This window comes from Martes martes, assembly GCF_963455335.1.
Source record: "Martes martes genome assembly, chromosome: 5".
In the NCBI taxonomy this organism is placed as follows: domain Eukaryota; kingdom Metazoa; phylum Chordata; class Mammalia; order Carnivora; family Mustelidae; genus Martes; species Martes martes.
In genome coordinates, this window is record NC_137892.1 from 64,417,641 (window position 1) to 64,432,213 (window position 14,573).

Consider the following 14,573-nt stretch of genomic DNA (forward strand, 5'->3'; position numbering starts at 1 on the left):
TGTATTAGTCTGGGTTCTCCAGAGAAATACAACCAATAGGGAAGATAATAAGGAACAGACTCAACAATGACTGAGGCCGAGAAGTCCCAAGACCTACAGTCAGCAAGGTGGGGACCCCGGAGAGCTGAGGGTGTTGTTCTAGTCTGAGTCTGAAGACCTGAGAGCCGGGGCAGCCAGTGACCTAAGTTTGAGTCTAAGTCCGAGTCCAAAGCAAAGGAAGACTGATGTCCCGGCTGGAACACAGAGAGTGAATTCTGCCTTACCCCGCCTTTTTGTTGTATTCAGGCCTTCAGGGGATTGGATGAGGGCATCTACACCGGGGAGTCCAACCGGCTTTACCCAGGCTACCAACTCAAACGCCATACTTCTACAGACACCTTCACAGACACACCCAGGATAATGACCAACTGTCTGGCACCCTGGGGGCCAGTCAAGGTGACACATAAAATTAACCATCACAACAATGTGCAAGATAAAATCCAGACTTTTATAGCAGATGGGGGAGGTGGGCAAGTTTGTTAAAATGGCGACTGGCAGGCTTTCCCTGTGACCTACTGAATCAGAGTTGTTGCTCAAGGAAGTCTGTATTTTTAAGAAGTTCTCTAAAGGCTTATGCATGCGATAGCCAAAGGACCGCTGTTCAGATTCTGACCGGATCTGGCAATCTGGAAGAATGTTAGAATCACAATAATCACAGAGAATGGTTATGTGGTATATACTGATGTGGAAAACAAAGGCAAAGAAAATGTAGATAAAATTAAATTTCCTTAAACTTAGGGCCCATTGACAAATACTTGAAACTGGTAGAGTAAGACATTCCTCCAGCAACTCTCAACTGTTTTTTTTTTTAAAAGATTATTTATTTATTTATTTGACAGAGAGATCACAAGTAGGCATAGAGGCAGGCAGAGAGAGAGGGGGAAGCAGGCTCCCTGCTGAGCAGAGAGCCTGATGCCACCCAGGCACCCCAACTCTCAACTGTCTTAATGCTAAAGGCTTGCTAGAGGGAAAAACAACCTTAGCTTGACAATAGCCAGGACTCCAGGATCCTGTAAGTGTTCTTTAACATATGAAAATCCTTTTGGAGGGGGGCCTGGGAGCCTTAGTCTTTAAGCATCTGCCTTTGGCTCAGATCTTGATCCCAGGATCCTGGGGTGGAGCCCCCCATCGGGCTCCTGGCTCAGTGGGAAGCCTGCTTCTCCCTTTCCCATTCCCCCTGCTTGTGTTCCTTCTCTCGCTATATCTTTCTCTGTCAAATAAATAAATAAAATCTTAAAAAGAAAAAAAGGGAATCCTTTTGGAAACTTCCTTTATCTCCACCTCCCCACCAACGGAAAAGTACATTATGAATCGCTCCTCACCATCCCATTGCAGCTTTCTGCCTACGAGTCCTGTCTCCGTGCTTTCAGGAAACGACCTTTTTTGCACCCAAAACGTCTCAAGAATTCTTTCTTGACTATTCACTCCCAGACCCCACATCCAATCACATCATATACCTGATGGTATATGAACTCTTTCCAAATGGGAAGGGGGGAGTTGATGTGGGATAGAAGTGTTGATTTACCACAGGGCAGAAACGACTCTGAGTACACAGTGCCCAGGGCACAGCCCCTCCCTTGCCTGCACCTCAGAATAATTTCACCAACTTCTGTTCAGAGTCCAACTGACAAAAGACAGTGTGGGATTGTTCCTATTCTTGAGTGAGTCATACTTTACTGCTGACTAATTCCTTTTCCTCTTCAACCCTGCTTCCTTCCCACCTCCTGAGGGTTGAGGGGCTTGTTTGTCCCCCACATCATACACCACAAACGAGAGCCTTTTTTTTCTATACACTACCAAGATTTCTCCCTTTCCCTGCCCCCACTGTGTGTGTGTGTGTGTGTGTGTGTGTGTCTGTGTGGGTGTGTGTTTCTGAACTTTGTATATGTGCTGCCAAAGCAAGCACATGTGTTTCTGAACTTTGGAAAGCTTTTATGTTCTAGGTCATATAATGATCTTTTCTTTTTTCCTCCCACAGAGAGTCCCAGTTTTAAACAATATATGTGCATATTCATTTTTAAAATGTATGTAAAATTGTTGAAGCGTTACATCCTTACAAAAAACGGACGGAAACATGCAACTTCATGAAGTTTTACAAAGTGAATATACCCATGTAACCAGAGTCATAATCAAGAAGTAGAATGTTAATAGGACCCTAGAAGGTCCCCTCATGCTTCCTTCCAGTTGTCAGTCCCCATCAGGGTAACAGCCGTTCTAACTTCTAGAAAGATAGATTCCTTTTGTCTCTTTTTTTACTTTTGATTTTGATGTAAGTGGAATCATGTTCTCTGGCTTCTTCTGCTCCTTTAGTCAGGGAGACCCCCCCTGTGGCTGCTGGCAGCTGTCCTTCCCTCCCTGTCACTGCCCTGTACTGCTTCGTTATATGGCTATCCGCCAGTCATGTTATCCACCCTATTTCTAATGGACACCTGAGAGTCCAGTTTGGGGCTACTGCAAAGAGTGTGAAGCATCACTTTTATTCCTGTGTCCCGGTTTTAAGAGGGGATGTTAGATACTCAAGTTAAAAAAAACAAAGACTGCTTGTGGCGAATAATACAAACCAATGAACATTCCACAGATTCCTCTGCTCACCCTGAAAATGGCTCCCAGGGCTGGAAAGCGTGATGGGAGGGAGAGACAAAGAAGGAGAATGGAGCAGAGAATGATTTACAGTTCCTGCGCCTGCCGTCCCTATTTGCATCTCCCAGGCAACTCCAAGCCCGTTTTGCCAGTTTGGCCTAAATCACTAGCTTTTCAAAGCGCCTGCTGTGCATCCAAATTGACTCATTTAGAGGCTCTATGATGGATTCCCTGTTATTTGGCCAAGAGACCAAGAGAGAGGCTTGTTAGCCAGGCCAGTTAGAGAAGTCTTATCAAGTGCTCTTGGGTGTTCTTAACTTTCCTTCAGGATTTAGGAAGATCCTCCGTATAAGGAGGGAACGGTTGATCGGAAAGGACCTGAGAGCACATCTAGTCCAATGCCTCATTTTACAGGCTGGCAAACTGAGAGTCAGGCGGCTGAAGTGCTTGAGATCACACCTAGAGTCAGGGGGATGATTCAGAATCACATCTTCTGCTTTTTCAGTGTTTTTGTTTGATTCTGGTTTTGTTTTACTAGGGGCTACATGGTAGTAGGACTTCATGCTTCCATAGTGTTTTGCTCTATGATGCTTGCTGCTTTACTTTTTTGATTTCTTGCATTTGGGAGTTTCTGTCTCACTAAAATGTTACTACTGTCTTCTTTACCTCTGTCGTTTTGGTTTTGTTTCCCGTTTTACCCACTGATATACAATCGATGATACTAATAAGGCTTGGAAAGTGCAAGGGGAATCCATGTCCTGCTATCCTTTGGGAACCAGAAGTTTTCAATTGACAAACAGTTAAAGAATTAATACTTTTTAAAAAAGATTAAAAAAAATTATTAGAGAGAGAGAGAATGAATGTGTGTAGGGGAGGGCAGAAGGAGAAGCAGACTCCCCACTGGGCAGGGAGCCTGATGCTGTGGGGCTCAATCCCTGGACCCAAGCTGAAGGCAGATTTTTTTTTTTTTTTTAAGATTTTATTTATTTGTTTGACAGACAGAGATCACAGGTAGGCAGAGAGGCAGGCAGAGAGAGGGGGCCGGGGTAGGGGAAAGCAGGTTCTCTGCTCACCAGCTGCTGATGCAGGCTCATCCCAAGACCCTGAGATCATGACCTGAGCCAAAGGCAGAGGCTTAACCCACTGAACCACCCAGGAACAGGGAGAAGCAGGCTTGCCGCAGAGTAGGGACCCAAAGCGGGCTTGGCCCCAGGACCCCGAGATCATGACCTGAGCTGAAGGCAGATGCTTATCCCACTGAGCCACCCAGGCACCCCTGTTTTTTTTTTAAGTCAACTCTACACCCACCATGGTGCTTGAACTGACAATCTGACGGATGGCAAAATCAAAAGTTGAATGCTCTACGGACTGAGCCAGCCAGGTGCCCAAGGGTATACCAGCTTCTTCAAGGCTTTGTCATGGACGTGGCCCATACAGTTCATTGGCAAGAAGAAGTCACCGTGTGCCATTTAGATGCAAAGAATCTGGGAAATGTGGTCCTTGGTTTGGCAGTTTCTTCCCAATGACAAACCAGTTATGCAAGATGAGAATGGACTTCCCTGGAAAAAGGACCTCATACAGCTTTGGCTTCAACTCTGAGTGAGAAAGGAAACCCTCTGAGAGTCGAGCTTGCAGCAAACATCGCTGCAGATGTTACATTCCACCCCTAAACACTTCAGCATGAATCTCCTAAAATAAGGACACTCTATACAATCACAGTATCATTATTAGAACAGTAACAATAATACCCTAGTATCACTTAATACACAGTCCCCATTCAAATCTCAAATTGTTACATAAATAATTTTGGAAGTATTTATTAAAACACATATATAAATGCACGTGGAGTCCCAGTTCTTCCACCACTATCTTCATATTGTCTCCTCCTAGGTTCAGAGGAGTATTATTAATATTTTTTTATTTAAAGATTTTATTTATTTATTTATTTCAGAGAGAGAGAGAGAGAGAGACAGAGAGAGAGAGAGAGAGAATCTGAAGCAGACTCCACACTGAGTGCAGAGCCCGACTTGGGGCTTAAGTCTACCAGTGGGAGATCATGACCCGAGCCATAACCAAGACTCGGCTGCTCAACCAACTGAGTCCCAGATGCTTCATTCATTCATTCATTCATTCATTTATTTATAAGTAGACTCCAAAGCCAGCATGGAGCCCAAAGCGAGCCGAATCCTGGCCCCCAGATCAAGATCCGGCTGCCTAACCAACTGAGCCTCCAGGAGCCGCATATTATAGCTATTTTATTTAATTACATACACACATACATACATATATATATATTTTTAAGATTTTCTTTATTTGAGAGAGAGATGGCGAGAGAGAGCATTAGCCGGGAGGAGAGGGAGAAGCTGAGCAGAGAGTCTGACATGGGGCTCAATCTCAGGACCCTGGGATCATGATCTGAGCTGAACGCAGATGCTTAACCGACTGAGCCACCCAAGAGCTCCTATTATTGCTATTTAAAAAAAACCAAAAACCAAAAAACAAATTCACCCTGGAGTGCTGCCCAGGAAGACGCAATTTGCCAGCAGGACAGTAGGGGGCCCCACAAGCCCATTCTGCTATTTGCCAGCTCTGGTGACAGCCTAGCCAAAAGTGGGTGCACAGGTGTCTGGGTAAGTCCCACTATGTCACATGTGCACCTGTGATTTTAGGGTGTGCTCAGGAAACCATAATGTCACCAGTTTTCTTATGGGAAGTTATAAGGACTTCAAAGCAAATTTTAATTTTATCCCATTAAAAAGTCAACTTGAGCCACACATCACTTTTTCTGGGTGATTTTCAAAACTCTGCTGTGAAACCAAAGAAGCAAAAAACCATAATTCATTGAGATAACTACTTAAAGGCAATGATGCTGGTAATTTAAAAGATAGATATGCAAGTCAGATTTCCAGTAGTTTCCATAATTCAACCATTACATATCATTACATTAAAGTATCCATGGACACGGTTAAAAGAAAAAAAAAAAACCCAAATAGTTAAAAGGGTCTTTTTTTAAAAAAATAAATTGTTTTCCCTCTTCTGTTTCTTTTCACCTACTTTTCAGAAGAACTTTTTTTTTTTTAAAATATTTTATTTATCTGACAGAGAGAGAGACACAGCGAGAGAGGGATCACAAGCAGAGGGAGTGGGAGAGGGAAAAGCAGGCTTCCTGCTGGGCAGGGAGTCAGATGCTGGACTTGATCCCAGGATTCTGGGATGATGACCTGAGCCAAAGGCAGATGGCAAAGAGAGGACAAGTAGGCAGAGTGGCAAGGAGAAGCAGGCGCCCTGCTGCACAGGGAGCCCCATGTGGGGCTCAATCCTGGGACCCTTAGATCATGACCTGAACTGAAGGCAGATGCTTAATGGACTGAGCTACCCAGATGCCCTCAGAAACAGTCATTTTTAATAATATCTGGTCTTAATTCTTCTAGATGTTACCACCATAAGCTGCCTTTTTTTTTTTTTTTTTTTTTAAAGCGGGCTCCATACACAGCAGAGAGACCAACATGGAAACTGAAATCACAACCCTGAGATCAAGACCTGAACTGAGATCAAGAGTCAGACGTTTAAGCAACTGAACCACCCAGGCACCCCCTCTCTATTTTTTTATTCTTAACTTCAAAAAGTATCTACTAACTTCTAACAATGAGAAATTAGAATTTTGTTCACTTACACTAAATCTTGCCTTTCCTCTCCCTCAGCTCCCAATTTTGTCCACAGCCAAATTATTGCTTCAAATTATTTTAATTGATCATATTCATAGCCCTAATAAACTTAAAAAAAGATTTTACTTATTTATTTGTGACAGAGAGAGAGTGAGAGAGAGCATGAGTGGTGGGAAGAGACAGAAGCAGACTCCCCACTGAGCAGGGAGCCTGATGTGGGGCTCAATCCTAGGACCCTGAGATCATGACCTGAGTCAAAGGCAGACACTTAACTGAGCCACCCACGTGCCCCTAAATAATGTATGTTAACTCTTATTTCTTATTCCAACCATTTTACAAACACCCGATTCCTCACAAATAGAATGAGAATATTAAGATCCCACTCTTCCCAGTTCCTCTCCCTCCTTCCACCTTCCAGTCTCTGCCATGTCTGCCTTCACTTTCATATAATCAAAGCTGACAACATTTTCATTCTGTTCTATAATCACCAAGCTGTCCTTGTTGGGTAGGATCTAAAAGTTGAGAATCAACAGACTGTGATTATATTATTATTATATATATATTATTATATATATTATATATATTTATTATATATATTATATATTATATATTATTATATTATTCACATAAAAGCCAAGTTCCTTTGCTTTCAGCCATGATTATGCTTCCCTCTTCATAGACATAATGTCCTAATCCCATATGCTGCTATGAGTGAATATGTCTAGCATTAAGGTATCAAGATTCTTCTGTCTCATATTCTACCAGTTGTTCAAAATTATGCTATAATTTAGTTTGCTTCATATTAGGATTATCAATTTCTTGCATAGATTTTTTTTCTCTTGGACTTCTAACTTCCTTTCTTTATGAAGAAGAAACATGCCTTTGTAACCAGTTTCCTCTCCTCACCCTCTCCCCCCAGTTTCTTACTTAGTTTATATATTGCCCGGAATCCAGGCTGTACTTTTTTTTTTTTTCAAGATTTACTTATTTATTCGAGAGAGAGCGAGTTAGCAGAGGGGCAGAGGAAGAGTGAGAGAGACTCTCAGGCAGATTCTCTCTCGGCCAAGCTTGGAGCCTGATGCAGGGCTTGATCCCATGACCCCACAATCTCTACCAGAGTGGAAATCAAGAGCTGGGCACTGAACCCACTGTGCTGCCTGGCATCCCCAGTCTGTTGTTCTTAGTGGGGTTCTTCCTGAGGTCCAAACACTAATTGTTTGTAGCCTGGCTTGGTTCCTCTGTTGCTTATATTTCATATATTTTTTTCTCTTCCTTGGTCCTCTTCTTTTTTTACTGAAGCACATGCTCAAGCAAACTCATTTGAAACGGTACATAGCAAGTAAATTTTATGTTTTAATTAAAAAAATTTTTTTTAAAGATCTTATTTATTTATTTGACAGAGAGAGAGAGAGAGAGAACCCAAGTAAGCAGAGTGGCAGGAAGAGGGAGAGAGAGAGAAGCAGGCTCTCTGTTGAGCAGGGAGCCCGATGCGGGGCTTGATCCCAGGACCCTGGAATCATGACCCGAGCCAAAGGCACCCGCCAAACAAACTGAGCCACCCAGGCGCCCCCCACCGTTTTTTAAAGTAATCTCTACACCCAATGTGAGGCTTGAATCCATAACCCGGAGATGGAGAGTCTCGTGGTCCACTGACTGAGTCAGTCAGATGCCCTGCAAACCTTGCTTTTCAGCATTCTGACTTCAGCCTCTTTCCCAGTTTTCCCCTTCTGTGCAGACTTCAGTCCAAATCCACTCTGGGCATCTGTCAGGCAGAGAAGACCCACTGCTCTGGGGACCCCCCTGCACACACCCTGTACTCTGCCCCCTCTGTCTACACACTAGGTCCTCTTTCCGTCTCCCAGAAATTAATCACAACCTCTTAATGGCTGATGCCCAACCCGTCTCTCATTGCCTTTGTGACTATGGATTTAGACTCTTTCATGTTCTTTATCACTTCAGTAGATCTTGGGAAAGAAGGGTGACACATCTAAATGCTCAGATCACTTCTTGAATCAGAACCAGTTTCATCTACATTTCGTTTCCCTTGCCTTTTTGTTTTTATAAATGCTACAGCTGCGTTTAAATCTATTTTTGCTAAAAAAGCAAAACAAAAGAAAACAAAACCTTGGAAACAATTGCCACATGTTTGTACAAAAGTTTTGCAAACTTCACTAGTTCCCTTGGATAATTAGGAATTACTGATTTATTAACTGATGGTTAAGGTTAAAAAAAAATACACAAGTAATGTATGACTCCCACATGTTAGAAGACGCAGCTCTGATTATTTCTCAGAACAAGGCATTAGGAATCTACAAGCTTCCAGAAAGTGCACTCAAAAATCTTTGCTCCCATTCCTGATAAGTTTATAATCTACAGAGGAGAACAGATACTTGTGTTTACACCCCCAGCTACAGAGCAAAGCCAGTGAGGAATAAATAATACCAATTAGCAAAGTCATGAGGATTCAGAGGACCCATTTGCTGTCAGTTCTAATAATTTGTCTCTTTGAACAAAAGTCTGTCTTAGCGAGGTAATCACAACTGCAGAAAAATGGCAATGTTTTGTCTCCTGCAGAGTATGCATAAATTTTATGGATCTTAGCTTCCTTGGAAGGACTGAGGATCAGTTAGAATTTTCATATTTAGGTAAGGAATCTTACTGGAGATCAGTTATAGTTAGCCTTCTTATAAAAGCTACAAATAATGTAAGAACAACAAATCTAAGCGATCCTTGACTTCTTTATTACACCACTCTGCACTCCACCTGCCGCTCTGCCTACCTGTGCTATCTCTGTCAAATTAAAAAAAAAAACGCTCTTAAAAATTTTTTTAATGTATTTATATGACAGAGAGAGAGAGAGAGAGAGAGAACGAGCACAAGTAGGGAGAGCAGCAGAGGAAGAGGGAGAAGCAGGCTTCCTGCTGAGCAGAGAGTCCACTGTGGGGCTCGATCCCAGGACCCTGGGATCATGACCTGAGCCAAAGGCTGACTGAGCCACCCAGGCACCCCTGAATATCATGTTTTTATGTTGATAATACTCTTCTTAAAATAATGGATACCTTTTGTAAATTGTTGGAATGACCACATTTTAATTGAGTCCTACCCAAAAGCCACTGGGCCCACCTTTCCCTCTGTGTTTTGATTCCGTGGGCTCCAAACTGTATTTGGAGTGAATTAGAAAGGATCTGGGGGCATCTCACAGGTAGATGACGGGATTTCGCTGCACGAGCCAGGGCAAGCTGCGTGAGTGCAGGCTTGGCCACAGATCCAGTTGAGGAGAAAGGGTAAGAGAACAAAGTCATTACAGGGCCTGTGGTGGGACAGATGTGCTGAACTCAAACAAAAACCTGTCTGATGGCAGTCAGTGCCCAGAACACTACATTTTGTCCAGAAAAGAAGCCCCAGATTAGGCTTCCTGGTGTCAAAGCTGGTACCCCGCCCCCTTGAGACCTGTCTTCTTAGCAAGTGTCTTAACTTTCCTGGGCCCACTGTCCTTCTCAGCCCTATGGGAATAATAACGGCACTTAACCTCTGGGCTGTTGTGAGGTTGAATGAAGTTGTGTGAAGTACTTGAGCCAATACTCTGTAATTCTTTTAGCCAGATTCTCCTCACTTAGCTGTCCCACCCATATATTAATTGGGATTGACACCCATAGAGGGTATGAGTGGGGTAGAAATGCATGTCACTTTTTGAAGAATGTGGACATTTCATTGCTCAGAAAGGAAAGAAAAATTGGGCTGAGTGATATAGACATCCTTTGATTTGCCCTTATCAGTGGACAGGTACAAATCCTGTGAGATGCTGGTTAAGGAAGACCACGGATATCAGCTTCACTAAACCCTGCTAGGCTCCATCTTGGACTGGAAGACTGAAAAACTGAAAATGCTAGTTCCTACGTTGTAACAACTCTGGGACACTTGTGTCTTTCTCCTTTTAGAGAGCTCTGTTCTGCTCTGTGGAAGGGAAACTGATCCTTTGGAAGTCGGTCACTCTTCTATTTTGGTCATTTGTGAGGTATCATAGGTACTACTCAGGTCTTAATCCTGGAACACGGGGATCCAGGATTTTTAAAGACTATGTTCATGACAGCAGTCTCCTCAGACAAGAATCACCCCTTTGCACACCCATTGTGCCTCTGGGCCAACTCTAGAAAGGTACACTGTAGGAGGAAAGAAAACCAAGCAAGTGAACATAAATTACTCCTTACCCTAGACCCACACAATGAACAAACCCAGGTTCAGGCTAGTTGCCAACACTCGCAAATTCTACAGTCTGGACTCTTTGGCCAAGACTTTTGTCTTGTCATTTCAGCAGGGGTGGGGGTGAAAGTGTGCGTGTGCACTCACAGTTTTCACTAGCCAGAGCATGCAGGGAGATGGAGAGCCCCAGGGTTCTGCACCCATCCTGAGAACCTAACAGAGGGCCTCCAAGGTTAGTTAGGCTGACACCCTGAACAACCCACAGTCCACAACAGACCAGAGGCCAAGGTTAAACCACTGGTCCTCCTGGGAAGCCAGCTCATTCAAATGCTAAGTAAATGTTCCCTGAAAGAAACTGACCCCAGGCATGAGATTCTTTCCTATGTTAGGTCATCAGCAAAGTGGTTTAGAGAAAGCCAAGTGGCCTCTGGACATGAATGGATGACCTTTTAATAATACGCAGTTTGTGGGACAGAAACCCGTTGCTTTAAAAACGAGTCTTGGCAGAGCTTCCCATGTTAGCACTATCTTACCTTGGCCTGAGTTGGTCAGATGTGCAACCTGAAACCCTGTCCTTGTCCCACCACAGAGCAGGTGGAGAGGGACAGTGAGGTCAAGAGATCGCTTTCAGCAACAGCTAAGCAACAACTGGGTGTGGAGCCCTTTGTGGAGGTCACAGAGTAGATCGGATTTTAGGTGCTTTTGATGTTTTGTCCTTTGTTCTCCTTGACAGTTTACCAAGGGCAGAGTGTTAGGTGAAACCAAACCTAATCTGTCAGGAGTTCACAGTCTCAATGAACAAAAGGTGCTATCTTCCCTCGCTTGCTTCCTCCTGGGTGGTTTTACTAAGTCTTAGTGGAAGCAGGAAGGAGGATGAAATAAATCACATTCTTTAATGTATGGCTCTTTTTAAAAAAAATTTATTTATTTGAGAGAGCAAAAGAAAGCACGAGCAGTGGGGGAGGCAGAGGAAGAGGGAGAAACAGACTCCCCACAGAGCAGGGAGCCCAATGCGGGGCTCCATCCCAGGACCCTGGGATTGTGACCTGAGCTGAAAGAAGACGCTTAACCCACTGAGCCACCCATGCGCCCCTGGATTCAGTCTTTAAAAAGTAGAAACTGAGGGTCCTGGAATCGAGCCCCACACTGGGCTCCCTGCTCAATGGGGAGTCCGTTTCTCCCTCTCCCTCTGCCCCTTTCCCAGCTCATGCTCTCTCTCTCAAGTAAATAAATAAAATCTTAAAAGAAAAAAAACAACTGAAAACAGTTTATGAAAATACGGTCTTTACATCCACATAATGCAACATCTGGAGAAAGAGAAAATAGCTCTCCCTTTTAACATCCAGAAAACTTCTTTCCCAGAAATTTCTGGGATACCTCCCTTGTGTGTCCTTGGCCTGGATTAGGGCACCTATTCCTGAATAACCCCTGGGTCCAGGGGACTGGGTTCCTTTCAGATTTACTAGGCCCATTTCTGGGTCTGGGGTTGGAGTCAGCCTTTCTTGAAACACACAGGCTGTGTGGCGTGGGGAGAGCTTTGTGAAATTTGGTAAGACTCAGACAACTTTCAGGAAGAAAAAAAAAAGGATAGATGTGGGGCTGGTGACCAAAACTATCCACCAGAATTTTCTTAGATAACCTTTCAGAACATTTTATCTGGTGTTTCTCATGCGATGGGGCAGAACAAGGAAGCCCAAACAACCAGCCGTAGTTATCATATCTGACTATCCGCCAGGTGCTGTGTATTACAGATACCTTCTCATTTTAGTCCTTAAAACAGTGTGCTGATGGGGCACCTGGGTGGCTCAGAGGGTTAAGCCTCTGCCTTCGGCTCGAGTCATGATCCCAGGGTGCTGGGATCGAGCCCCGCATTGGGCTCTCTGCTCAGCGGGGAGCCTGTTTCCTCCTCTCTCTCTGCCTGCCTCTCTGCCTACTTGTGATTTCTCTCTGTCAAATAAATAAAATCTTAAACACACACACACACACACACACACACACAAACACAGTGTGCTGAATGTTATAGATGAGGAAGCCAAGGCCCAATGAACTTTAGTGACTTGCCTGAACACTCAGGACTCGTCAAGATGGAGATGACGTTCACAGTGTGGGTCCTATGGGTGTGAAGAACGTTTAACCACTACCAGCACTGCTACCCTGTGCCCCCGGCCCTGACCCAACCACACAGCTCGCTGGTACTTCCCCGCTTCTGGCCTTTAACCGCAGCTCCCCTCAACAACCAGCTCCTGGGTCCATGGTGCTGCCTTGCTGTGTCCCCAGCAGCCCCACCTCAGAAAAGTGGGACTCTTTCTTTCGCCTTCATTGTTTACGTCATCCTTCCCCATCAGAGCCCCTGTCTGACCCTACAGTTACCACGTGTCCCTGGTCTCCTGCTCGTCTTCCCAGCCTGTCAGCCTTCCTGCTTCACTTCCTGGTCTCACTGGTTCAGACTCCATGGGAACCATTTCACTGACCTCTCTCATGCACCCCTCCATTTCCTCACATTCAGGGCTCTGGCCTTGCTAATGCCCGCGCATGAATGCTTCCCACCTGAAATTCCTGCCCTGGAGTGTCTTTCTTCATGCCGTGGGAGAAAAGTCACAATTACTGTTTCCAGGTCCAGCTGGATGCTTGGGGCGCTGGACCGTGGGTCCCTGGTCAGGAGGCTCTCCATAAGGCCCTCTCCTGCCGCTGTCCCTCCCAGCACAAAGATGAACACTGGGCCTTCTGCTTTAGGGAGAAGTGGGGCCCTCAGGAGTAGGGTCTCCCCCCACCACACACACATTCACACCAGGCAGAAGCTGGATGACCGGCAGGCTTGACTGAGGAAAGGCCTGGGGCTGTGATGTGGGGGTGCTTCCCACACAGGAACCTGGCAAGCAGATTCGAAGGTGTAGTGGGGTACAGTTCCCAAGAGAAACAAAAATAAAAGCCCAGAGACCGACTCCTCCACTAGGTCACTAATCCTAGCCGTTGGGCCGCTGGTGAGAACTGAGGCCTGGAGCCAAAATGGGGCCCCAGGGGAGGCCACAACACCAGAACAGCCAAGCAGGGAGAGTATTAGAAGCGGGGAGGGTTGGTGGAGCAGAGTGGGGATGCCTGTGGCATCTTCCAAGGCCCCGGCTTGTACTGCAGTTTTAAGGGCAGGAGAAGCACAGTCTAGGGCGTGTCTTCTTCCCTCCTTAGATGAAGCCACAGTCCCCCCCACCCCTGATTTTCTCATTCCTTCAAAGCTTCCTCCTTCCCTAGGTCTGTGATCTTTTTCTTTTCACAAATCTGTTCAGAGCTTTTTCATGCTAAAATACGTTATAATCTCAATTCAACTCTTGTCTGTTTTCCAGCATCTTCTGTCCTTTCTGTGAGAGTGGTCGCCAGGGGCTGCTGACCTCTCTCCCCGGGGTCCTCCCCATTCTACCTTGCTGCCACTGCTCTCACAGGTCCGGCAGACTGCACACCCCGAGTCACCTGGCCCAAAACCAATGCCCGTTCCTGGATGGTATCCTATCTGAATCCTCTAGAGTGTCTGACATCCTCTCTTGGAAACTTGTCTGCCTTGGCTTTATCACAGCCTTGCCTTCTGCTTTCCTCCTTCCTGACTACAGGTCTCCCTTGTGGATTTTCCTTCTCCTTCTACTGACTTTTTTTTTTTTTTTTTTTTTTTTTTTTACGATTTTATTTATTTATTTGTCACAGAGAGAGAAAGGGAGCACAAGTAGGGGGAGCGGCAGTTAGAGGGAGAAGGAGAAGCAGGATTCCCGCTGGGCAAGCAGCCTGATGCAGGACTTGATCCCAGGACCCCGAGATCATGACCTGAGCTGAAGGCAGACGCTCAACTGACTGAGCCACCCTGGCATCCCCTTCTACTAACTCTTAAATGCACATGTCCCCCACCAAATTCTGGCCCTGATACTCTCTCTTTTCTGCTCTACACGCCCTCTGCCTGTAATCTCACTCACATCCGTGCTTTCAACTCACCCATAGGCTGAGGACTCCCTACATCTGTTGGGATCAGCATGCAAAATGTAAGGGAGTGCTAAAAAACTCAGTAATCACACTAAATGATATGTCAACATAACATTGTAAAAAATCGAA